The 25,978-nt window shown below is 44.6% G+C and overlaps 1 long non-coding RNA gene across 3 annotated transcripts in view; it reads left to right on the top strand.

The window, feature by feature from the left end:
- The window catches only part of LOC137616678 (uncharacterized), a 279,052-nt gene that overhangs the window by 213,793 nt on the left and 39,281 nt on the right, over window positions 1-25,978 (top strand). Inside the window, exon 1 of one of the 3 annotated variants that reach the window (XR_011039476.1) lies at window positions 1,194-1,278. The exons of the other annotated variants lie outside the window; for them this stretch is intronic. This is a non-coding gene — a long non-coding RNA (uncharacterized lncRNA). Of the gene's footprint in view, window positions 1-1,193; window positions 1,279-25,978 lie in introns of those variants that run through there. 3 annotated transcript variants of the gene reach the window in all.

Here is a 25,978-nt window from a genome sequence, read left to right as displayed (position 1 = left end):
ACCCAAAGGTAATTTATGTGTATCTACCTCAACCAGGATTTAACGCAATATTTTTTATGCTATGTCGGGAATGAATTAAGTTTTAATTTTGGCGAGTTTAGTGCACTTTTCATCCTTAATTCCCATTGGGTGTAATTAATGCCAAAAGTTAAAAAGATTCTATATCAAGGAATATTGGAGGAGTAATACTTTTTAAACGCACATATACTGTATATAGTGAATATATGAGGTAGGGTAGAAATTTATATATATATATATATATATATATATATATATATATATATATATATATATATATATATATATATATATATATATATATCATGCTGAGCGTCCTTACCAAACATATGACTACACGGCCTCTCTCCGTCTCTTTGGTAGAAGGAGAAGAGATAGTCTTATCCTTGTGAGAGGTGATACCCCGAGAGTTACACAGGGGAACCGCAATCTCTCACTAATTGCCGAAACTGCCGTGTTGTAGCTAGAAATGTGGAAGAGGGTGGGAAGGGCTGAATCTATGTGCGTGCATATATAAATATTAAGCTGTCATTTTTGACGGGTTGCGTACACTAGTGTGTGCGTGTGTATATATATATATATATATATATATATATATATATATATATATATATATATATATATCATTATCATCATCATCATCATCTCCTCCTGCGCCTATTGAAGCAAAGGGCCTCGGTTAAATTTCGCTAGTCCTCGCTGTCTTTAACTTTTAATTCAATACTTCTCCATTCATCAATATCCCGCTTCGTGCTTCAAAAGTCCTCAGCCATGTAGGGCTGGGTCTCCCAACTCTGCCAGTGCCTTGTGGAGCCCACTGAATGTATACTGTATACATATATATATATATATATATATATATATATATATATATATATATATATATATATATATATATTTATATACAGAGGGGGCGGGGTCTGTTAGTTTAATACTCCCCTCCTCCCCCCCCCATCAAAAAAAGTTTGGGAAACAAGTCATAAAAGTAGTTCATGGTATTTCCTCCGTCTTATCATAAAACTAGCCAAATTAAGCTTATGAATTTAATGTATCTTTTGTTTTATCTTTATAATCTGGTATTTAAAGGAAAGATACGATCAAATTAAATGGTTAAAGAAAATATTTCCACGTTTTAATATTCTTGCCAAATGTATTCTTCCGCACTCCTGTCATACATAAGATTCAGTGTTGTTGTTGGAGAATCTCTACTTTTTTTACGACTTTTTAGGCAATTAAACGTTACACGTTTTATTTCTAAAGGTTAGTACCCTTCATTTAGATACCAGGTCAAATATATTAGAATATGTTTAGAGTTATTTTGGTATTTTCAAATGAAACAAGAGGTAAATATGTAGTTTGCTGTGTTGATAGGTCGTAGGCTAAGACGTTTTACCTATGGGATAACTTCGTAAGTCGAAGTCTAATGTATAAAGAATATTAATTTTAATAGCTCATAGAACTTCTAAATAATTGAAAAGTCCCTATTTCTGAGGATTCTTCAGTAATGAGTTTCTTTCTGTTTAATTCGAGTAATTTTACAATGATATGATTCCTAGGATACTGAATTATTGGGTTTTATTATAGTTACGGACAACTTCGTAGGTCCAAGTCTAATGTATAATGAATATTAATTTTAATAGCTCATGAAACATCTAAATAGTTTAGAGGCCTCTAGTTCTGAGTATTCTTCAATAATCAATTTCTTCTTTCTGTTTTTATTTCGAAATTGTGATTCCTTGGATACTGAATTATTGGTTTTTATTATAGTTACGGACAGGGATTTTGTCGATCTCAATTGTAAGGTACTTTTAATGAAAGCTAAATCGACAAACTATTCCATATTAAATCCAGGTGTTAATTACTGCATTGTAATTGTTTATTAGTAGTTAGTTACCACTTGTTAAGGGTAGAAGAGAGACTTTTAACTATGGTAAACAGCTCCTCTAAGAAAGTCCAAAATTACCCATTGTTCTCTAGTCTTGGGTAGTGTCATAGCCTCTGTACCAATTGTCTACCACTGTCCTGTAATAGAACCCAGTCGTTTTTGCATAAAAAGCCGTTATTTCCCAAAGTTTTTTTTTTTTTTAATTGTGGTCTGATGTTACAGTATTACCCTCCACAAAAGTATCATTTCAGGTTACCACCACCCAACATAACCTCCATCAGTAATGGGTTTAACCCAATGTGGGAATGTTTCCATGTCACTTCATACTAAACAAACTTTGTACCAAGTCATCTCGTACCCAGCATTGCATTTGGGTGCTACAAGCTGGTACCTTATAAATACCAGGAAAAATGACTAATCCTAGTAAGCAAAAATTATTTGAATTTGGAGCTGCTCGTATATTATATTTATATAAGGTACGTTTGCAAATTAACATTGAATATTGACAAACGGGACTCCTGCCATATTATAGTACAGGGTTACGACCATAACCGATGGACACAAACATTATGAACAATGAATTGAAACTTCACATACAGGTATAAAGTAATGAGAAGAAAAATCACAAAAATATGCTTATCATAATTCTATCTATGAGTATGTTGATTCATGAACTTACTCTTATTATTCACTAATATGTCTGCTCCGCCTTGGCTTGCTTCTCTCACTATTAAATATTTTATTATTGCTTCTCTGTTCTGGCAAGTGGTAGCCTACATGTTGCACTGCGCGCTTTAGCTGAGTGGCCAAGTATTTTGCCCGACAAAAAATCAGGTGACCCAATCAACTATATACTTCCCGACAGCCTGGAATAACTGGTTAATTGGATATGAGATGATTATGGTAGGAGTTGACCTGATCCCACCCCATCTGGGAATCTGGTTTTGGGTGGTATGATATGAAAACTAATAATTTAGGGAACATATTCACTGGAGAAACCAACAGAACTATAAGAAAACTAGCATAGAAAATGTTTTTTCGGAAAATTTACAGTTTCATCCATTATGGGAAATCTATTATAATAATATATTTCCCGTGTAAAGCAAGTCTTTTGTAGTATTTCTGTAAAATATTATCTGTCGCAAATGCCTAGTTCTTTATATATCGACGATCAAACTCACGCTACTCATGTCTTCCTCCCAGATATTTTATAAGTCTGTTGTTATTGTTGACTGTGTCTTGTATTTGCTTAAATGAGCCCTGTAACCACTATAATCCGCTGACAAACTAGTCCACTATGAAGTCTTACACGGCCAATCAGAGCGCCTGTCCACTATGACGTCATACATGTTTGGCCAATCACAGCGCGACAATACAACAGCGCCACAATACAATATCTTCCCAGGCATTTCATTTCGTTTTTAGACATGGAGACCATAGAAAGTGCGTCATCTCATGTTGCACAAGAAGTTGAAATTCCATTTTCTTGTCCTGACTGTTTCGTAACTTACAATGAATTTGTTGAAAAACTAGTGCATTTGTGCCAGAGACACAATTTAATTTTACAAAATCAAAATTGGCCTGCATGTCAAGGAACATTCCCAACGGCTTCACGTTTTCCTCAAAGCAGCAGCACATCTTGATGAACCAACAGTTTAAGGTAAGCTTCATTAATTTATAGAGTATATTATAATGGTGATAGTATAACGATGTATGCAGCAGTACCATCCCTTTGGATTTGGTTTGATGGATGTGTTAGGTAGTGGCTGTAAGGGGGGGGGGCCCTCGCAGGGGTAGGCCTAGGTAGGGGTACAGGGCCCTAGGTTAGGTGGTTGTATTAGGTTCGGTAGTGTCCCAAAATTCATTGTGGCCTTAAGGGGGGGCCGCAGGGGGGGGGCGGAGGCCCCCCCCCCCCCCCGGTAGGCCTAGGTAGGGGTACAGGGCCCCTAGGTAGGGGTACAGAGCCCCTAGGCTAGATTAGGTGGGTTTATTAGGTTCAGTAGTGCCCTGAAAATCACTGTGGCCTTAAGGGGGGGACGAAGGGGGGGTCGCAGGGGGGGCGGAGCCCCCCCCGGTAGGGCTAGATAGGGGTATAGGGGGAGGGGTGGTGGAAGGATAAGTATTCATTTATTGCAAATATCATTTGACGCCCCCCCCCACCCAAAACCCCGGTTCCCACCTGGTGTCCCCCATAATTGTTGGGATGAAGTAGGGTCTTTCTGCATTCTAGAACAACTTAGTAAATCTCCAAATCGGATGGTTTGCGGTCAAAATAAACGTTAAATTCGTTGGAACTACACTATTTCTGATGCAACAAATATATTTTTATTCCAGTTTCCCCATAATGGATGAAACTGTAAATTTACCGTTTTTTCTTGCAAAAATGAGTGGGTGAAACAACACTTACAGACTTAGTGCCACAGTTATAACTCGGGTCTGTTATCTTCCGAGCCACGTTTTCTATTGAACATAAAGTTCTCTATATTTTTAATATGGTCCGATTATAAAGGGAAACAAACACGAGCACTAGCTAACCTAACCTAACCTAACCTAACCTAACCTAACCTAGAAGCCGTATCCTTACTTACCCCCTGCAATCCCCCCTAAAACGGCAGTATCCTTACCTTGAGCTGAGACATGGTCTTTAATGACTTGCTTAGGCTGAGACTAAATCTGCAATGACTTACCTTAATAGTCAGAGATCGAGTTATCTGAATCAGGTGTAAAAACTGGGGTGATTGTTCAAATAAAAAAAGGAATTGTCCACAAAACTAGCCTTTACAGTAATCGCTCACACATGAAATGCACTGGACACGCTTCTTACTTTCATCTTTCTAGCATTACTGGAAAAATAATATAATTTCTTTGTGTTGGTTAAATTTGCAACTAGTACAAAGTGTAACCATGTATAAACTGAAGTAGCCAAGCTAAGCTCAGCTTTATGATTTGAAATTGCACAGGCGACCATAAAGTTGTGTTGAATAATGATTTCCACCAAGAACTGATCAAATGATGTGATTATAATGTATCTAACTTTGTAGTACAGATTGGGTGAAACAGGAGAGAAAAACCATGTTTTTAAATATGTAACTTCCCTGGTAGTTACATATATACTGTATAGCTTAATGCCGCGTTTCGTCGCGCGCACGGCAGAAATTCAAATTTCGCGGCAATCTCCGCCATGACAGTAGGTGGTCATACATGAGCGCCATCTCTCATAGGTTACCAGAACCATTCCCAACATTCCTCAGAAATTCCCTGCCGTTGATCGAGTCAACACCTAGGAAATTCGTTTGCTGATATTACTTTATTCTACAATTTGGTGAAGTACCTTTTGTCTGATTATTGTTAATGGCTTTCGCTGCTTGTTTTTGGATATTCTTTTGACTTTTCACTATAGATTTAGATAGACTCTGTTGGATTTTGACCTGGACTTGTTTTTTCTGTTTACAAAATGGCTGACTCTATAAGAAAGTGTATTAGAGAATGCAAGACACGTATGCCTAAGGCCTCTATTGATCCTCACTCAATTTGTACTGGTTGCAGAGGTCAGGTTTGTACGTATAATAACAGATGTGATGAATGTCAGTCTTTGTCTAATTCAGAGTGGAATGTGTTTGATCGCTATATTAAGCGACTAGAGAAGGATAGACTTAGAAGGGCTAGATCGACCAGTGTGCTTTCAAATAGATCTTCTGATTGTAATATTCCTTCCAATGTACATAATTCTAATATTCCTATTCCTGTTCCTAAGGCAGTAGTCCCAGAGGTAAGTGAACCTTCTTTAAAGGGTGTGATGGCTGCTATTTCAGCCTTAGGCGCACAGGTTCGTTCCCTAACTTCGGAAAAAGAGGTTATGTGGGGTGCACTGCGTGGTTTGCAAAGCAAGCTTGTAAATAGTGACAGTGAAGTGAAGGGTGCGTCCGTTCGTGTCCGTCATAATCCCTGCCCGGGACCTCTTCCATGATCCCCAAACCCTGGGAGAATTAATGTCGAAAGGCCAAAGGATATGTCAGACCTTGATCAGCGAACGGACGTCCCCTCCAGCGATCCTGTTGACGATTCCCAGGTCGCTCCCCCTCGCCGCTGGAAAGGCGAGGTAAGTAGGTGTGCGTCTTCATCAGATGACGCAAAACCGCGACATGGTTGGCGCCAACCACTGCGTTCAAGACCTCTCAAGAAATGTATGTCTCTTACTAAACCATCCTGCAGTAACTGGTGCTTGCCGGAGGTTTTCCTTTCTGAAGAAGACGACGTGTCAGCGCCAAAACATTCACATAAGACACATAGTTCGTCGGAGGAAGAAGGTGCTCAGTTTACTTCTGTATACTGTACGCTTCTTCCCCTCCCCCAGATTGGGAAATGTCGCAAGGACTTTCCCCTGGTAGCCACCCAACTACTTTTGACGATCCCTCGCAGCGATCGATACACGGTTCAGATCGCTCACAAGGCTTGCCGGAAATGTCGCAAGGAATCTCCCCTGGTGGTCACCCGACTACGGTTGACGATCCCTCGCAGCAATCAGTACACAGTTCAGTTAGCGCACACGGCGCTCATCAAGTGTCTGATCTGTCTTAACTAAAGAGGTCGAATTCGTCACTGTTTGACGCTTACGATTCTCGAACAGAGAAGTCTCGTCCAGAAGAACCTAAAGACATCAACAGACCAAGGAAAGGAGCTGCCGTTAACCAAGACGTTATCGGACAGCGTATTTATCCTACGCTCAGCAACGCTCCCTAGCAGCGATCGGAACGCGTTGCCGGAAGCGACAAGGTTCTGGTCTCTCCCTCGAGGCATTCTGGACGCATGCAGTCAGGATTTGTCCACACAGCATGATAGACAAGCAGTTGTTTCCCCTTCGCGACTTGCTGGATGCGCGACTAACGCTCCCTCGTGTCAGGCTGTAAACATTCAACATGCGGGACGCATGCCGCACGCTGGAAGCTCACGGCAAACTGGACGCATGCAGCAGTCTGGACGTATGCTGGACGCATGCAGTCAGGTTTTGCCACCACAGCATGTTAGACAAACAGTTGTCTCTCCTTCGGGATCTACTAGACGCAATACTAACGCTTCCTCGCGTCACGCTGTAGACTTACAGCATGCGGGACGCCTGCAGCACGCTGAAACCTCACGGAAGCAATCTGGACGCATACTGGACGCATGCAGTCAGGACTTGTCCTCACAGCAGGATAGACAAGTTGTTGTCTCTCCTTCGCGACACTCTGGACGCGCAGCTAACGCTCCCTCCCGTCACGCGGTTGACATGCAGCATGCTGAACGCTCACTGGACGCACGCGAGCAGGACTTACCCTTGCAGCAACGTGATGCCTCTTCACAATTGGATGATATCCTTCGCGATGTTCCATCAGGACAGGATGAGGTCTTTATGGAAGACGATAACCGACAGGATGACGTGGTTTTGTCTCCTACCCATTCGACTCAGGAGATCGATGTTCCTTTAGCAAAGGTGTTAGAGGACAAATCTCAGGATTTGCTGCAGGCAGCTGACCTTAAAAAGCTTCTGACAGTTTTAACATCTCTGTATCCAGAGGACTTTACACAACCTATGTCTCAGAGACCGCCCTCTCAGTTTTTGAAGGGCAGACCCTAAGAAACATCCTCCTTCAAGAAGATGGTTCTTGCTAGATCGGTTAAGTGAGCTTTCTCGACTCTCAACCAATGGACGTCCAAGAGGAAGGATCTAGGGAAGGCCTCATTCTCCTTTCCTCCAACTAGATTGGCCTCCAGATCTAGTGTGTGGTATTCGACTGGGGAGGTTCTCAGTCTGGGAGTACCTGCCTCCTCCCAGGGAGACTTCTCCAGACCTGTTGACTCTTCACGCAGGTCAGCCATGAGCAAGTCGAAGATTATGTGGTCCAATTCTGAAATGGACCATCTGCTGAAGAGAATTTTTAGGACAATAGAAGTCTTCAGCCTTATGGACTGCACTCTCGGAGCAATCGCAGAGGCCACAGACCCTAAGAACGAGGCTCGGATGCATCTGATTGCCTGTCTGGATAAGGTTGTGAGGGGTGGCTCCATCGAACTTTCCGCCCTTTTCACGACAGGAGGTCTTAAAAAGAGGGCTATGCTTTGTTCCTTTTTATCTTCAGGTTTGTCTCTTGTTCAGAGATCTGAACTTTTGTTTGCTGCGTTCGGGTAAACATCTTTTCCCTTCGGACTTAGTGAAAGATTTGTCGGCAGCTCTGGCACAACAGGCTACACAAGATCTCATCTCTAGGACTGCTAAGAAAGTCCTCCCAGCTAGCTTTCTAGCAAAGAAACAAAAGGAGGGTCCTCCCACTCGTTAGCCCTTTTGTGGGAGAGCCCCTTCAAGGGAAACTCAGAGGATTGCGGGTGGAGGTCAAGCTCGCAGATTCCCAAGACAGCAAGCCAAATCAAGGAAGTGAGACATGCAATCTCCAGACACTAGTGGGAGCCAGGCTTTCCCACTTTTGGCGAGAGTGGAGCCAAAGGGGGCCGGACATCTGGACGATCTATTTCCTCAAGGAGGGATACAAGATCCCCTTCCTGAGAATGCCTCGCATGTCGTCGATACCCTTAGAGTTGACAACAACCCACTCAGGGACCAAGGCAGCAGCTCTTGAAGAGTAAGTGAACCTTATGCTGTCAAAATCAGCCATAGAAGTGGTAGAGGACACCTCCTCGGAGGGGTTTTACAACAGTCTTTTCCTAGTTCCGAAAAGTTCGTGGGAATGGAGACCTGTGCTGGACGTCAGTCCATTAAACAAATTTGTCTGCTAGGTAAAATTTGCCTTGGAGACTTCAGCGTCAGTCCTTGCAGGCACCAGAGAGGGAGACTGGATGGTGTCATTTGATCTGCAGGACGCGTATTTCCATATCCCGATACACCTGGACCACAGAAAGTTTCTAAGGTTCGTGTTCCTGAAGACCACTTATCAGTTCAAAGGACTCTGTTTTAGACTGAGCACGGCTCCCTACGTTTTTACCCGAGTAATGTTCAACGTGGCTCGCTGGCTTCACCTAAAGGGAGTAAGGATTTCTTTGTACCTGGACGACTGGCTACTCAGAGCAGAGTCACAAGTAAAGTGTCTGGAGGCTCTTCAAATGACAATGTCCTTGAGGCAACAGTTAGGTCTGATGGTAAACCTGGCCAAATCCCAACTAACACCCTCACAGAATATCATTTACCTGAGGATAAGAATTAACTCAGCGGTTTTTCGGGCTTTTCCAGCCCCGAAACGCATTCTGGATTGCCTAGTAAAAGTGCGACATTTCCTAGACTTACGGTCCTGCTCGGTGAGAGATTGGATGAGTGTCCTGGGCACCCTCTCATCGATCGAACAGTTCATGTCCCTGGGAAGACTTCATCTACGGCCTCTTCAATTTCATCTGGCAAAGTTTTGGACGAGAGGTCAAAGTCTGGAAAAGTGGATGCCTATCCCTCTGTGGATCAGGGATCACTTGGATTGGTGGGACGATACCAACAAACTCCTGGAAAGTCTTAATCTGTATCAGAAGAACCCCGACCTAGTGTTCTACTGCCTCGGACATGGGGTGGGGGGCAACACTCGGGAAGGTCGAGACATCGGGTCTGTGGATAGTCTCAAAGGAAATGGCACATATATATCAAAGAGCTAGTGGCCATTCACCTAGCCCTCATTCACTTTCAGAAGGAAGTCCGAGGAAGAGTGGTTCAGATTAACGCAGACAACACCACTGCGTTGGCTTACATCAAAAAGTAGGGAGGCACTCATTCGGCGTCACTTTACGAGGCTGCGAGAGATTTACTTCTGTGGGGGAAAGCGAAGGACGTAACCTTGATTACTCGCTTCATCGAAGGGGAGAAAAACGTCAGGGCGGATATGCTCAGCAGAAGAAGGCAAGTTCTAACTACAGAGTGGACCTTGCATCACGAGGTGTGCACCAGCCTTTGGATGTTGTGGGGTCAACCCTCGATAGACAAAGAGGTTGCTAGTATTTTTCTCTCCAGTCCCAGACCAGGAAGCAGCCACAGTGGACGCATTTCTTCTGAACTGGGAGGGTCTTAAACGTGTATGCTTTTCCTCCATTCAAGATCCTAGACGGAGTCCTGAAAAAATTCAGAGAATCGCCCAACGTCCGCATGACCCTGATAGCTCCATTTTGACCCATGAGACCTTGGGTTGCGGAGATGATAGAGTGGCTAGTAGATACCCCCAGAACATTACCAAATCAGAGCGATCTACTCAAACAGCCTCACTTAGAGAGGTACCACCAAAATCTCCTCGCTCCCAATCTGACTGCCTTTCGACTATCGAAAAGCTGGCAAGAGCGAAGGGCTTTTCAAGGGAGGCTGCACGAGCTATCGCCAGAGCGAGAAGGACATCCACTATTAGGGTCTACCAATCCAAGTGGGACATATTTAGAGTATGGTGCAGGAATAACAAATTTTCCTCTACCAGTACCTTTATAGCCAATATAGCAGATTTTCTGTTGTATCTGCGTACAAAAGAGAAGCTGGCTGTGCCTACCATCAAGGGTTACCGCAGCATGCTAGCCTCCGTCTTTCGTCACCGACACATTGATGTGTCAGGTAACAAGGATCTTTCAGATCTCATTAGATCTTTTGAGACGACTAAGAGGAAGGACAATCCAACCCCCTCTTGGAACCTGGATGTAGTCCTGGCCTTTTTAACCTCAAGTAGGTTTGATCCCTTGGACAAGGCGTCTTGGAAGGATCTTTCCAAGAAGACACTTTTCCTAGTTGCTTTGGCTACAGCAAAATGGGTAGAAGAGTTACAAGCCATCAGCAAGAAGGTGGGCTTTAATGGAGACAAGGCTGTTTGCTCCCTTCAGCTGGGCTTTCTCGCGAAAAACGAGAATCCTTCTCGACCTTGGCCTAGATCTTTTACCATCCCAGGGCTATCTCACTTGGTTGGACGAGAAAAGGAGAGAGGCCTTTGTCCAGTGAGAGCTCTGAAATTTTATCTGCACACGTCCAAAAACCTGAGAGGACAAACAGACAACCTCTGGTGCTCAGTTAAAAAACCCTCTTTGCCTTTATCAAAGAATGCTCTAGCTTTTTCATCAAGGATTTGATAAGGGAAGCTCACCAGAGTTGTGAGGAAAGGAGTTTCCCAATCCTTAAAGTGAAACCACATGAGGTTAGAGCTTTTGCAACTTCTATGGCTTACAAGCACAATAAGTCAATGAAGTCAATTCTAGTGGCTACTTTCTGGCGAAGTAAATCAATCTTCGCAGACTTTTATCTCAAAGAAGTCCAGACCCAGTATGAGGATTGCTGTTCCCTGGGTCCGTACGTTACCTCCGGCGTCGTAGTTGGAGAAGGGTCTACTGCCTATTCCCTTTAACTTATTATATACCCTTTGCTTTTTTCTCGTACTTGTGTTCACAGGTTGTCTGTGAAGGTTGTTGCAGCCTTCCACAGTCTGGGATGCAAGTCAAGTTAGTTTATTTATATGTGCTTTTAAATTTTGGAGTAGGTGGTCAGGTTCAGTATCCATGGCTATGCCAGGTTTGCAAGGGTGGAGGTCTAGCCACGCTAAGGTCAAGGATCTTGTGGCAGTCCCGCAGAGACTTTTACAGCCCCTTGATTTATCGCTGAGTCTCTTAAGGAATGCAGGGGAAATGAGGCAGGATAATTTTGAAGCCAGCTTCCTTAACAGGTAAGAACCAGATTGTTAGTATCACTAATTGTAGCTATTAATAATTATATGAATTCCCGATGGGATGAGGTTTTCTACCCACCACCATTGGTGTCAATCAGCTATATATATGTAACTACCAGGGAAGTTACATATTTAAAAATGGTATTTTTATTATAGAATTAATTTTTGAATATACTTACCTGGTACAGTAGTTACATATATAAAAGGGCACTCCCTCCTCCCCTCTAAAAACAGGGGCATGGAATTTCTGAGGAATGTTGGGAATGGTTCTGGTAACATATGAGAGATGGCCCTCATGTATGACCACCTACTTTCATGGCGGCAATTGCCGCGAAATTTGATTGTTCCAACACAAATACAAACCTTCGCTATTTATTAGGGTATTACTTTCGGCAATGCTGAAAACTAGTCAAAACAATTTTAGTGAGGGATAATTACCCCATCTGCTAGTTAGGGGGGGGGGGGTAGGGGTAGACTAGCTACCCTGCTCACTCACACCTGTTGGTTGAGTAACTACTTTTACTTTTGGCTCGGTAGAGTGTAGACGTACCGTCTCTCTCTCCCGTTAACAAACTGCCTTGACTTTATTACTTTTTCTTTTTCTTTTGTGTGTCGGTGTGTGTGTGGTTATTGTCCCGCTATGCGGACATGTCCTAGGATTGAGGGCTGCCGCTGCGGCACCTTCATGTTGTCCTTGGAGACAGACCCACATTCTTTATGCCCGGCTTGCCGGGGAACTCAGTGTTCGCGGGACAACACCTGTTCCGAGTGTAGGGAGTGGTTTACCTCCCAGTGAGAGAGGTTTGCGCGTAAGAAGAAGAAGGAGAAGAAGTCTAAACGCGAATCTTCGTTTTCGGGGTCTTCCTCGAAATCGAAGAAATCGCGAGATTCTGCTTCCTCTACGCCCAAACATCTGCCCGAAGCTAATCCTCGACCAGGCCCTTCCGGGGTACGGTCGAGCAGTAGCGCAGGGCTTGTGACTCCAGGTCAACCCTGGGGGATAGACGAGGATGACGGCTCCCCTAGTGAGTCGGCTCCTTCTCTTCCCCCAGGGAGCGCCTGTTCCTTGCCAGACCTTGGGTCTAGTTCCAACGCCGAGGAGTTAGCTAACCCACCAGGGGCGGTGGCAGGGCTCTCTCCAAGGCGGGCTTCCCCCTCGGGGGAACATTTCTCTCGTTCGCGAGAGAAGGTTGCCTCTGTGCATCGGCAATCTCCTTGCGTTTTAGGTTCGCCTCCAGGGGCGGAAAGAGAACCTTGTTATAAGCGTAGTTCTCCTTCGGGCAAACTTTCCTCCGCTGCGGAGGATTTATCTGTCTATCTTATTCAGTCTCCCCCTCGGGCGGAGTCTGTTGTACGTTCCTCTCCGGAGGTTCGTAGAGTGGAGGGGTGGGTAACCCCTCTCCACCCCGGGCGTTCTCCTCCTCGGGCTGTGAGGAAACGTCTTTTTGAATCTGCTGGTTCTCCTCACGTTGATTCTTCGGGGTCTCGTGACGATCACCCTTCGGGCTCTATTCATGTTGATCCCCCGGGTTTTCATGACAGCAGGAGTCCTTCGGGTCTATGTCGCGCTGAACCTTCAAGCTCTCGCGACTTGAACCCTTTGGGTTTCTGTTACGCTGAACCCTCGGGCTCTCGTAACGACGGTAACGTTAAACTTTCGGGTTCTCGTACCATCAGTCACGCTGATCCTTCGGGATCTCCTGACAGAGGAATCTCGATTCCTCGTTACGTTGACCCTTCAGGGTCTCGTAACCTGAGTTACGCTGAACCCTTGGGCTCTCGTAACTCTAGTCGCGCTAACACTTCGGTGTTTCGTGACAGAGAAACTCCGGTTTCTCGTTGCGTTGCTCCTTCGAGTTCACGCAACACAGTTCACGCTGATTTTTCGGGTTCTTGTGACCAGAGTCATTCTTATTATGACAGAGTTTTTAAACTCTCATTGTGTTGATCGTTCGCGCTCACACAACACCAGCTATCGTGAACCTTCGGGTGAGCGTAGCAGTGAGTTCTCTCAACAACCTGAGAGCTCTCGTGCATACAACCAACAGTTCGGCGCAAGAGTGCACGACCATCTTGGCGCTCGCAATCAGTCTCTCAAGCCCCTTGGGCCTCAACAGAGACAACGGTCGCCTGTGCGACCGAGCCCAGATCCCATCCCTAAGGGTAGGCCTGTGCCTATCTTGCCTGTAGGGAAGCCTCCATCAGACAAGAGGGTTAGGGAACCTGCCCAGGTTCCTAAACCCAGGGAGCATCCCTTTCCTAAGGACCTTCCCCCTAGTTTCACAGGAGCCCGTGACCCCCCTGGCTTAGCAACTTATTTAATGTAATGCACCAAGCCATGAAGGGAGTCGTTCCCCGCTCCCAGTCCTTAGGTGATATACCTAGGATTCTCTTGTCGCCTCCTCTCTTCCCATGGTCCCTCTTAATGAGAGAATGCCTTGATGAAGTCATTGAGCTTCAGCACGGCATTTCATTCCCATGCTGAATCTTGGTGACGGGCAAGAGGGCTCTCGAACTTGGGGAAATTGCTCCCCCAGTTCGAATCTAAATTTCTCTCTTTCTTATCTTTTTCTTCCTCTTTATATTGCTTCAACCTTCTCCTAATATTATAAACTTTCTTTCATGATGCTGTCCCAACCCTATGAGTAAAATTTTCCATATGTATGTGTATATTTTTACATATATATGTATGTTTATTATTTTTTTTTTCTATTTATGGCATGGATGTTTCTACATCTGTTATTGCCACTTGGGCGGATGTTTATGCATCCGGTATTGCTGCCTGCTTTGATGAATGTGAAAGGTGTCGCGGTTGGGAGGCGTTTGTGCTCAAAGCTATATGTGAGTGTATAGGATGATCTCAGCCATCCCGAAGATGGTTTGGACCTTTTTGGCGGAACTATTCCAAGTGTTGGGTCTTCGGAATCCAGGGGGATCCAATGCTTGGGGTAGGACTCTCGGCTTCTGGCCGGAAGCCCGTCATTACAGATATGGGGAGGATGATTCCGTAGTTTCTTGGTCTCAGTCCTAACAGGCGGGTTCAGCTTACACCTGTGCCTCTATATCTGTTTTGATGCTATCCTTCGGGTAGGGTATGGAGTGGACCATCTGGGAAGTATACTCTCACTGTGCCGGTAGTGGAGAGTGTAAATTTCCTTCCCAACATGTGATGCCTTAATGTTCTCAAGCAGGTAAATCAAACTTCAAAAAATCACTCTTCTCTCTTCTTTTTTATGATGGATTCTTGTGAAAATGACCCCACCTCCCCTGGATATGCTGACTCGCCCCCGGCACTGTTGACGACCTCTGGCAATTCATTTAAAGAAAACTCCGTTGACGACCTAGGAACTAAAAAGGACTGTTCTTTAAACATTCTGAAAAAGGGTAATTTGGGCAACACAGGAAAACTGAAAGTCCTGCACGTTACCCAAATCCCATTAGAAGCTAATTATGATGTGCTACATAAAATATTTGAGTGTTACGGATCAATAAAAGAAATTAGAATGAAACTTCAAGATGATAATTGGGAATCTTGGTTATCATTTAATTGTCATGAGGAAGCATTTAATGCAAGCTGTAACATTGTTGATATTAAAGTAGGTAATATGAGTGTTAAGGGTGCTCTTTGTGATGGGGCACCTAAAGATCTGGATGTCTACAGACCAGCAGACTGGGCTGATAAAGATATAGAGGCAGATATACCATCCCAAAGAAAGCCAAAACCACCAATGTGGCTTCTTGCTCAATCTGTGGGAGGTACGGAAAATTATTTCAAGATATGCAAATTTCTTCAGAGGAAGGTAGGTACGATCGCACCTGGAGATATATCTCGATTCGGGAAGAAAAGTTTCTTGATAAAGGCCAAGTCATACACACAGTCTGTTATACTGTCTAATTTGAAGACAGTAAATGATGATATAAAATTGGACATCAAACCCCATCTAAACTTTAGCTATGGAAGGGGAGTGGTTTTTAATAGGGATCTGTATGAATTTACTGAAGAGGAGATATTGGCCATGTGTCCCCTATCAGTGTGGAAAGTACATAAAGTACCTGGAACATCAATGATTGTTCTTACTTTCCAGGATGCTGATGTACCTTTCCACATAGACATAGAAAACGAAAGGATCAGAGTTCAACCTTTTAAGCAGAAGCCACTGCAATGTTATAATTGCTTTAAATTTGGACATCCTTCCAAAGTTTGCAATAATGAAAAAATTTGTAATACTTGCTCCAAAATTTACCATGGGAATTGTACACTTGAGGCAAGATGCTTAAACTGCAACTCTAATCATAAATCTAATGATAGGAGCTGCCAGTTTTATAAGTTAGAAGAGGCTGCCCTCAATAAATCAATTATTGAACATGTAAGCGTGGGGCATGCCAAGAGATTATTAAATAAATCTAATACTTATGCAAAAACATTAAAAACAGGAGAAAAAGTTCCTCGGGAATCATCTCACCCACCTACTACTGTAGGTATTTCTCGAAAAAGGAATTCACAATCTATTGATAAAGTGCTGCATAAGACAAGAACATCTCCTCCTAAAGATTTATCATTGAGTATCAACAAAAAGACATTGCCCACCACTATCAAACCTTTGTCCCCCATTACAAAGGATAGTACTAACCTCTCCCAGGCCATATCCTTGCCTGATTTAATGGAGATTCCACCTAACACCAAGTTATCAGGTGTACCTGTAGTGGGGAAGGTACAAAAACCTGGTAACCTGCAACCTATTAATCGTAAAAGAGAGAGACCTCCATCTCTCTCACCCCCTTCCATAAGAAATACTAGAATTATGACATCAAATAAATATGATGTTTTGTCTGTTGATGTTGGCGATCAACCAGAAGACAATTTAAATAAATCAGAAATTCAAGTTGAGGTCCACCATCCCCCTCAACAAATATATAAAAAAGATACAAAGAAAAACTCCAACGTAAAACCCAACATAACAAGACCATCTCTGAAGAAACCTACAAGTAATAATGTTAGATTAAAAACTGCTAATGGGAAGACCTCACCCAAGACGTCTTCCAGAAATAATCCATAGTTTTCTCCTCCATTTTGCAATGGAACTGTCAGGGTTTGAGGGCGAAATATGAAGAACTTAAGCTCCTAATTCATGAGCATTCCCCCATAATAGTATGTCTACAGGAAAGTATGCTTGATTCTAACACTCCTAGTCCTCGAGAGTATGTTAGCTATAGAACACCATATAATCAACAAGCAGGGAGCCATGGCGGAAGTCTCATGTACATTCGTCGAGATGTTCCCCAAATACCTATGTCTATACGTACAACCCTGCAGGCAGTTGTTGTACAAATTGATATAGGGAGAAAATATACAATATGCTCTCTGTACTTACCTCCAAATGATGATATTTTATATGATGATTTAGCAGAAGTTATTCAACAACTCCCTCAACCTTTTCTCTTACTGGGAGATATGAATGGTAGACATCCTTTATGGGGTGATGTTTTGGCCAACACAAGGGGCAATATTATCTCATCAATTGTGGAGAATGAGGATGTGGGGCTCCTTAATACAGGAGAGCCCACGCACTTCCATGTTCAGACAGGTACTTTGTCATGCATTGACCTTTCAATTGCAAGCTCTAACTGCCTTCTTGATTTTGATTGGAGGACATTAGATGATTGGCATACTAGTGATCATGCACCAATCATTATAAACACCAACAAGGGTCCACCTTTGCAAAGATCGCCACGTTGGAATCTAGACAAGGCAGACTGGGTTAAATTTTCCGAGCTAAGTGAAATCGAAGGGAGAGCAGAACAGTTTGAAAGTATTGATGATGCTATAGACCTGCTGAATGGAACTCTTCATACAGCAGGAGTCAATTCAATTCCCAAAACAACAGGGTTATTCAAACGACGACCAGTCCCGTGGTGGTCTTCAGAACTAACTGCACTCCACAGAGCCACAAGAAGATCTCTAACACGATTGCGTAGACTCCGAACTGATGAGAATTTAATTATGTACAAGAAATGTAGAGCACAGTTCCGTCGTGCCATGAAAGAAGCAAGGCGCCAGTCATGGATGTCTTTTGTTTCCTCCATTAACAGTAGAACACCAGCATCTTCTGTGTGGAGGAAAGTAAAAAAGATAGCTGGCAAATTCACCCCCAACCCACCACCAGTGTTGAAGGTGAATGGCCAGTATGTAACTGAAGCAAATGAAGTTAGCAATGCCTTGGCTAATCATTTTTCAAATGTATCCAGCAAGTGTGAAGGAGCCCCTGGTCACCAGTATAGGAGCACTGAAGAAAAGAAAATTTTAAATTTTGCAACAAGAAGGGAAGAGTCGTATAATTCTCCTTTCACTGAAAGAGAATTTGATTCCGCACTTGCTCATTGCAACGATACAGCCCCTGGACCCGATGGAATTCCATATGCAATGATTAAACATGTACATTTTAATACAAAGCTATTTATTTTAAGCATTATTAATAGAATATGGCATGATCATAGTTACCCAAGTGTTTGGGAACTAGCCATTATTTTAGCCTTTTTAAAACCCGGTAAAGACAAGTTTTTAGCAGCAAACTATCGTCCTATTGCATTGACATCTTGTTTATGTAAAATTATGGAGAAGATGGTCAATGCAAGGCTGATATGGTACCTTGAAAAGAAAGGTATTTTATCACCGATTCAATGTGGATTCCGAAAAATGCACTCAACGACTGATGTGTTGATACGACTTGAGTCTTCTATTTGTGAAGCCTTTGCTTCCAAACAGCACCATGTTACAGTATTTTTTGACCTTGAAAAGGCATATGATACCACATGGAGATATGGTATTCTTAAAACCATTCATGAATTGGGATTGAGAGGAGAGCTGCCACTATTTATTCAGGCATTTCTTTCACGTAGAGTTTTTCAAGTGAGAGTGGGGGAAACTCTATCAGAGAGTAAGTGCCAGGAAGAAGGAGTTCCTCAGGGTAGTGTGCTGAGTGTAACCCTTTTTGCACTAGCAATTAATGGGATATCCTCAGCCATTCCCCAGGATGTTCTCTCAACACTATTTGTGGATGATCTCTCAATATCATTTGCTGGCACTAGAATGGCAATGGTTGAGAGAAAAATCCAACTCTCTATTGATAAAATTATCCAGTGGGCTGACATGAATGGATTTAAGTTCTCGACAAGTAAAACTACCATTGTCCATTTTTGTCGTATCCGGGGAGTACATCCAGACCCGGATATATACATTAAAGGTCAACGGATACCATGTGTATCGGAAACCAAATTTTTAGGTTTGATATTTGACTGTAGACTTACATGGGTTTCTCACCTAAAAGCGCTAAAAGCTAAATGTGTTGAAGCTCTGAATATCTTAAAAGTATTGTCCCATACATCATGGGGGGCAGACCGCAATACTATTTTAAAATTATACAAGGCCTTGATTTTTTCCAAAATTAGTTATGGTTGTGAGGTATATTCTTCAGCCACCCCAAGCCGGTTAAAAATATTAGACTCGATACATCATGCAGGTATTAGATTATCTACTGGAGCTTTTAAAACCTCGCCTATCCCAAGTCTCCTTGTTGATGCTGGAGAGTTACCTCTAGACCTTTACCGAATGTCTTCCATTCTTCGGTATTGGTTTAGATTGCAAAGACTCCCTAGCTCTCTAGCCTTTCAGACTGCAAGCCTTGTAAGACACGCATCATACTTTGAGTTGCACCCAAAATCTCCTCAACCTTATGGCTTTCGGGTGAAACGATTTTTAAATAGTCTGGATATAATTAGAAATAAGGTACTTCCATTCAAGGTATCATCAACGCCTCCATGGAAATTACCTGACATATCATTTTGTAAATACTTTATTGGAGTTAAGAAGAATATGACTGACTTAGAATCCAGGTCTCTTTTTATGGAACATGTCGAAGAACATAGGGGATCGACTTTTATATATACTGATGGCTCCAAATCTGATGCTGGCGTTGGATTTGGAGTACATAGTAATGATTTTAATTGTAGAGGTGCACTTCCTCTAACAGCTTCCATATTTACTGCCGAACTGTATGGCATATTAACCGCTATTGAGAAAATAGCTTTGGAAAAGGAGGGTAATTTTACAATTTTTAGTGATGCAAGGAGTGTTCTTCAAGCTTTAGAAGTTTTTAATTCTAGTAACCCTCTAGTTTTAAAGATTTTAGAATGGCTTTTTATTATTGGACGGAAAGGTATAACTGTTCGATTTTGTTGGGTTCCAGCACATGTAGGTGTGTCTGGGAATGAGAAGGCAGATTTACTGGCGAAGAATGCGGCATCCGAGTTGTTACCAAGGAGGTATCCCATTCCATGTAACGATCTCCTACCTTATATCAAGAAATTGGTTTGTGATAAATGGCAACAGCACTGGGACAGTCAAGACGGCAATAAAATGAGGGAAGTAACAAATATCATATCACCTTGGAGGTATAACATGATTCCCCGAAAATGGGAGACGACTCTTTGTCGTCTCCGTATTGGTCACACACGGTTGACACACGAGTTTCTGCTGAAGGGCCAACACCAACCGTATTGCGAGGACTGCTTAGTACCTTTAACAGTGAGGCATTTGTTGACCGAATGCCCTAATTTTACTAACCTAAGAAATAGATATCTGTTTGAGGCTCAAGGTGAGGATGGCAGGTTTATCCTTGCCAAGATTCTTGGACATGATGTGTCTTACTATGCGAGCGGAATTTTTAGATTTATTTCAGAAGGAGGTCTTCTGAAAACTATTTAACTATTTTAATGACTTCTTAATTTTTATGGTTTTAATCGAATTCTCTTTTAATTTTCATATACAGTAAATGGTATCGGCGTCAATGACCTTAGATGTCAGGATGCCAGAAAACTTTCAATCAATCAATCAATCTTCCCATGGTCCTCTCCTCCCTCCGATCCTAGGAGGAGGTCGGAAGTTCTCGCACAGGCGGGCCCCTCAGGCAAGGGGAGACGATCATCCCCTCGCAAAAGACCTCTGGAGGAGATTAGGCATGAACCTCAGGGTAGCCCCCCGCAGTTCAAGACGCCACAGGCCAGGCCAAAGGAGGAAAGGAAAAGGATTCGTCCTTCAGCCCCCAAGGAGGATAGGGTTACTTACTATGGAGACTCCCTCCCTTCTTTGCTGGTCGAGATAGTGTCTAATGAAGCACGACCTGCGACCGTACGGGATTCATCCCGTACGGCAATGGACTTACATTCCACCTGTAAACCGACGGAGTCCTCTCCTCTAGGCCCTTGGGGATAGAGGATCTCCGGCCTCGTAGGAGGGAACCGAAGGATTTGTTCACCATCCCCAAATTCTTGGCCAGGCTTCCTTCCTCACTGCCTCCCAGGCAGCCGGAAGCAAGTACCTCCCCGGTAGTCTCCCTATCCCCAGTCTATACAGATGACAACTTCGACCCACGCCGGGCTCCTATGGATGAGAGCTTGGACGTGGAAGGACAGAGCGATCTCGTTTGATGCTCTGCCAGCAGCCGCTAGCCCTAAGCTTACAGAGGATGAGAGGAAGGAGTCGGAACACGCCTTCTGGCAGGTCCTAGCCTGCATCCGTTCCATCAATGGACTTCCAGATCCATTGGCAGCCCCTCTAGATGGAAAAGAAACGGTCCTTGACCAGTTCTTTGGCACTCAGAATCCTCATAGGACCAGTACAGCTTTGCCCTGGTCAAAGGGGTTGAAGAGTGCCTAACAGAAGGCTGTGTCTCAGGCAACTGGTTCCACCTCTTCTCTCCGCTCCAACTCGTCCTCCAAGCTCTTACCACCTCTGTATGTGTTTCAGAGGAGGTACTACGAGATCCTCGGAGAATCTCTTCCAACTCTGCCTCTCGACCACTCCATAGAGGCACTCTCGAAGGCCACCCCCTTCGAGAAACTTATGGGACTGCCTGTCTCCTTTTCGCCCCTGAAATCCTAAACCAGGAAAAGGTGGCGAAGTACGCCATGCAGGCTACTTGGGGCTGGATTTCTGGTTAGGATCCTTAGGACAACTGATGTGGTCTAAAGACCTGTCTCGGGAGTCCTCCAGGAAGTCTTTGGAGACTTTCCCTTTGTCCGGCACTCGGGCCATCGAGTTCCTCTCTTATCAGGTAGTGAACCTTCGGGCCAACACTATCCTGAAGAGGAGAGATGCCGTCATAGGCAAGCTCTATAGACATCTCCCTCAGGCCGAAGTAGCGAGTCTGAGAAATGCTCCTTTTGAGGGCAATTCTTTGTTCCATCCCAAGGATGTCGAGCGGGTGACAGAGAGGTGGAGGAAGTCCAGTCAGGACTCCCTCATCTAAAAGATCTTAACAGCTAGACCTTACCCCTCTCAGCCACAGCGGAAAGCACTGCAGAACCCGCAGCCGAAAGGGGCCAGAGACCCAAAACAGCAGGGTAAAAAGGGTGCAAAGCAGGCCTTTCACAGCAAAAAGTCCTTCCGTGGAGGAAAGGGTAAGAAGGGATCTGGCCGAGGCCGGTCCCAATAAGACAGGCAATCCTCCCATTTGTCCACCTGTGGGGGGATGCCTACAAAGCCGCTGGCAGAGGTGGCTTTACCACGGGGCCGAACCCTGGATGGTCGAGGTGATTCTTTCAGGGTATTGTATCCCGTTCACGCTCTCTCTCCCTCCACTGACTCGAGTGCCGATTCCATTGAACTCCTGTGCGAAGAGATCCGCACAGGAGTTTGCCCTTAGGGCAGGAGTCCAGTCCATGTTGGAGAAGGACGCTCTCCAGGAGGTCCTCGACGGGTCCCCAGGCTTCTACAGTCGACTCTTTCTTGTGAAAAAAGCGTCTGGAGGCTGGAGACCAGTCATCGACCTCTCGGCCCTGAACAGGTTTGTCAAACAGACACCTTTCAGGATGGAGACGGCCGACACAGTCAGACAAGCGATAAGACCCCGGAACTTCATGTGCACTCTAGATCTGAAGGACGCATACTTCCAGATCCCTATTCACCTGTCTTCCAGGAAGTATCTAATATTCATGTTCATTCGGAAGCATTACCAGTTCAGGGTACTGTGTTTCGGTCTTTCCACAACACCCCAGGTATTCACGAGAGTATTCGCCCTAGTATCATCTTGGGCTCACAGAGTCTGCATCCGTCTCCTAAGATACTTGGACGACTGGCTGATTCTGGCAGACTCGGAGGCGGCCCTTCTCCGCCACTGAGACTAGCTTCTAAAGTTTTGCCAGGATCTGGGGATTATAGTAAACCTCGAGAAGTCTCAACTGCTCCCCTCTCAAGAACTGGTATACCTAGGCATGCGATTAGACACCCTAAGGCACAAAGCGTTTCCATCAGACGAAAGGATCCAGAGACTGAGGGAGATAGAGGGAGATAGCACAGGTCTTCCTCAGTCGGGAAGAGCTCCTGGCACAGTATTGGCTTCGCCTTCTCGGTCATTTCTCTTCCTTGACCCGACTGGTCCCCAACAGTCGCCTCAGGATGAGATCCCTCCAGTGGCGACTAAAATCCCAGTGGAAACAGCACTCCGATTCCCGGGATCACCTAGTCCGCATAGGGCTAGAGGAACAGTCGGACCTCAGGAAGCCGAACCTCTGCAAAGGGGTCGATCTTCTCATCTCTCCCCCGGAATTGATGCTGTTTTCGGACGCATCAAAAGAAGGTTGGGGGGGCTCACGTGCTGCACCATTACACCTCCGGCCAATGGTCCGAATCAGAAAGGTACCAGCACATAAATCTCTTAGAGATGAGGGCAGCCTTTCTGGCCCTCAAAGAGTTCCACCAGGTCCTGGCGGGGCACTCCGTGATGCTGATGAGCGACAACACCACGGTATTAGCTTATCTAAGCAAACAGGGCGGTACCTTTTCGCAGCAGCTGTGCCATCTTGCAGTAGAGATACTCAGATGGGCAGAAGACAACTCGGTGACTCATCAGCTCGCTTCATTCCGGGCAAGCGGAATGTGCTAGCAGACAAGCTGAGCAGAGCGACTCAAATAGTTGGCACCGGACTTTGTGGGGTTCCCCGACTGTGGATCTGTTCGCAACGGCCCTGAATTTCAGGCTCCCATTGTACTGCTCCCCAGTCCCGGATCCCCAAGCTCTTTGGCAAGGTGCTTTTCAATAACGGTGGATAAACCTGGACGCTTACGTGTTTCCCCCGTTCTGTCTGATGAGAAAAGTCCTCAACCAGGTACGAGCAAGCAACAATTTGCAAATGACCCTCATAGCTCCGCTATGGCATTACGCAGAATGGTTCCTGGACCTTTTGCATCTCCTCACGGAGATCCCGAGAGAGCTTCCTCCATAACATGACCTCCTCAAACAACCACATGCCAACATCTTTTACAGAGCCGTAGCCTCGCTTCGACTTCACGCCTGGAGACTATCCAGCACCTCCTCACACAGAGAGGCTTTTCGCAACCGGTTGCGAAAAGAATGGCTGGACACCTCAGGAGATCCACAGAGGCAGTCTACCAGGTTGGTGGTGTCGTGGAAGGGGTATCTCTCCCCTCGATGCCTCTGTTCCAACCATAGCGGAGTTTCTTTTATAGCCTCGGGAAGAAAAGCTTCTCTCGGTCTCGGCAGTCAAAGGCTACCGCTCAGCCTTGAGTCTCGCCTTTAGACTGAAAGGAGTCGATATTTCCTCCTCGTTGGAACTTTCTTTGCTCATACGCAGTTACGAGCTTACTTGCCCCCTGGCAGAGCTAAGACCTCCCCCTTGGAACGTGATTCGGGTCCTCGGGTCTCTGAAGGGCTTCCCCTATGAACCACTATGCCAGGCCTCAGATCGCCACCTCACGTGGAAGACGGTGTTCCTGCTCGCTTTGGCTTCGGCCAAGAGAGTCAGCGAACTTCATGGTCTATCTGCTGATGTCTCCCTCTCTAGGAGATGGGGGGAAGTATTCCTCAACTTCATCCCTGAGTTTGTAGCTAAGACTCAAAATCCGGGTGTGCCGGACTCCAGGTTCGGCCCATTTTGGATAGAGTCTTCGTTCTGTAACCGAAGATCCAGACCAACTGCTACTATGTCCAGTGAGGAGTCTGAGGTGTTACTTAAAAAGAACAGCAAAAGCTCACCCCCGTGTACCAGCACTTTTTGTCAGCACGGGGAAGGTCAAGAGGAGGGTCACGAGGAATAATATTTCCTTCTGGATAAGGAAAGTAATCGAATACGCTCTATATCCAGATCCTCTCCTGTCCAACCGACCCAGAGCTCATGACGTCAGAGGCATTGCAACGTCCCTGGCGTTTAAGAAAAATTTTTCTGTGGCACAGGTATTGCAAGCGGGCGTGTGGAAGCGTCAGACGACCTTCACAGCCCACTACCTGAAAGACGTAACCCACAGGAGCATGGAAACCTTCTCCATTGGTCCTGTGGTGGCCGCACAACAAGTGATCTAATGCCTCAGGCTCCTTGATGGAAAAGTAGCAGAGGGTTGAGGGCTGAAGTTACCCGGGTTAGTCTAGGGTGAATGAAAAGAATATCTGGCTCACTTCTTTCTTTCTCCTTCTCCCCTTTGGGGAAATAGCTCCGCAATACCGAAGCATAGCTGACCTCACCCCTCTGCAGGTAAGAATCATTTCCCTTGTGCATCCTGGGTATGAATGAATACTTTGTTACGTTACCAATACCTCTTGAGGGAGGGTATTGGATATGTCTTAGAATCCTCGAGTTCCTACGTGAAGACAAGCCACGAGTCTCTTTCACACAAGCTTCTGCAGGCCACTATCATTGAGTTACCTTGTAACTACTTTGATTTTAGCGAGGGTAGGATTCCCTCTACTATCGATCACAGATCGAAATAGAGAGGACCCCGGGTCATGACCAAGGCCAGTTGGTAAGGACTTCCTCCCTCCTAAGAGTAAGTCACTCTAATTAATAGCGAAGGTTTGTATTTGTGTCGGAACAAATAACAAATTTGGAAATAATTTGTATTTTTCCTAACATACAAACCTGAAGCTATTTATACAAATTGGCCCGCCACCCTGTCCCCCTAGAAGTCTTGCCAGAAAGCAAAAGTGGTTACTCAACCTACAGGTGTGAGTGAGCGGGGTAGCTAGTCTACCCCAACCCCCTCCCGCTAACTAGCGGATGGGGTAATTATCCCTCACTAAAATTGTCTTGGCTGGTTTTCAGCGTTGCCAAAAGTAATACCCCTAATAAATAGCTTCAGGTTTGTATGTTAGGAAAAATACAAATTATTTCCAAATTTGTTATAGTTCTGCCGTGCGCGCGACGAAACGCGGGATCAAGCTATATATATGTAACTACCAGGTAAGTGTATTTAAAAATTAATTTTTACAGTAATAAAAATACCATTTTTTTTTTTTTTTTTTTTTTACAAGGGCACAGTACAGTATAGGTCAAAGGTAAATACATCAGCAGATAAACAGACCACCAAAATCCAGTATAAGAGAAGCTACATTTCCATTGGACCAGAGAAATC

The sequence above is a fragment of the Palaemon carinicauda genome, chromosome 22 (assembly GCF_036898095.1).
Source record: "Palaemon carinicauda isolate YSFRI2023 chromosome 22, ASM3689809v2, whole genome shotgun sequence".
Taxonomy (NCBI): domain Eukaryota; kingdom Metazoa; phylum Arthropoda; class Malacostraca; order Decapoda; family Palaemonidae; genus Palaemon; species Palaemon carinicauda.
Note: the sequence above shows the minus strand (reverse complement) of the source record. Positions and strands in the feature narration are given on the sequence as shown.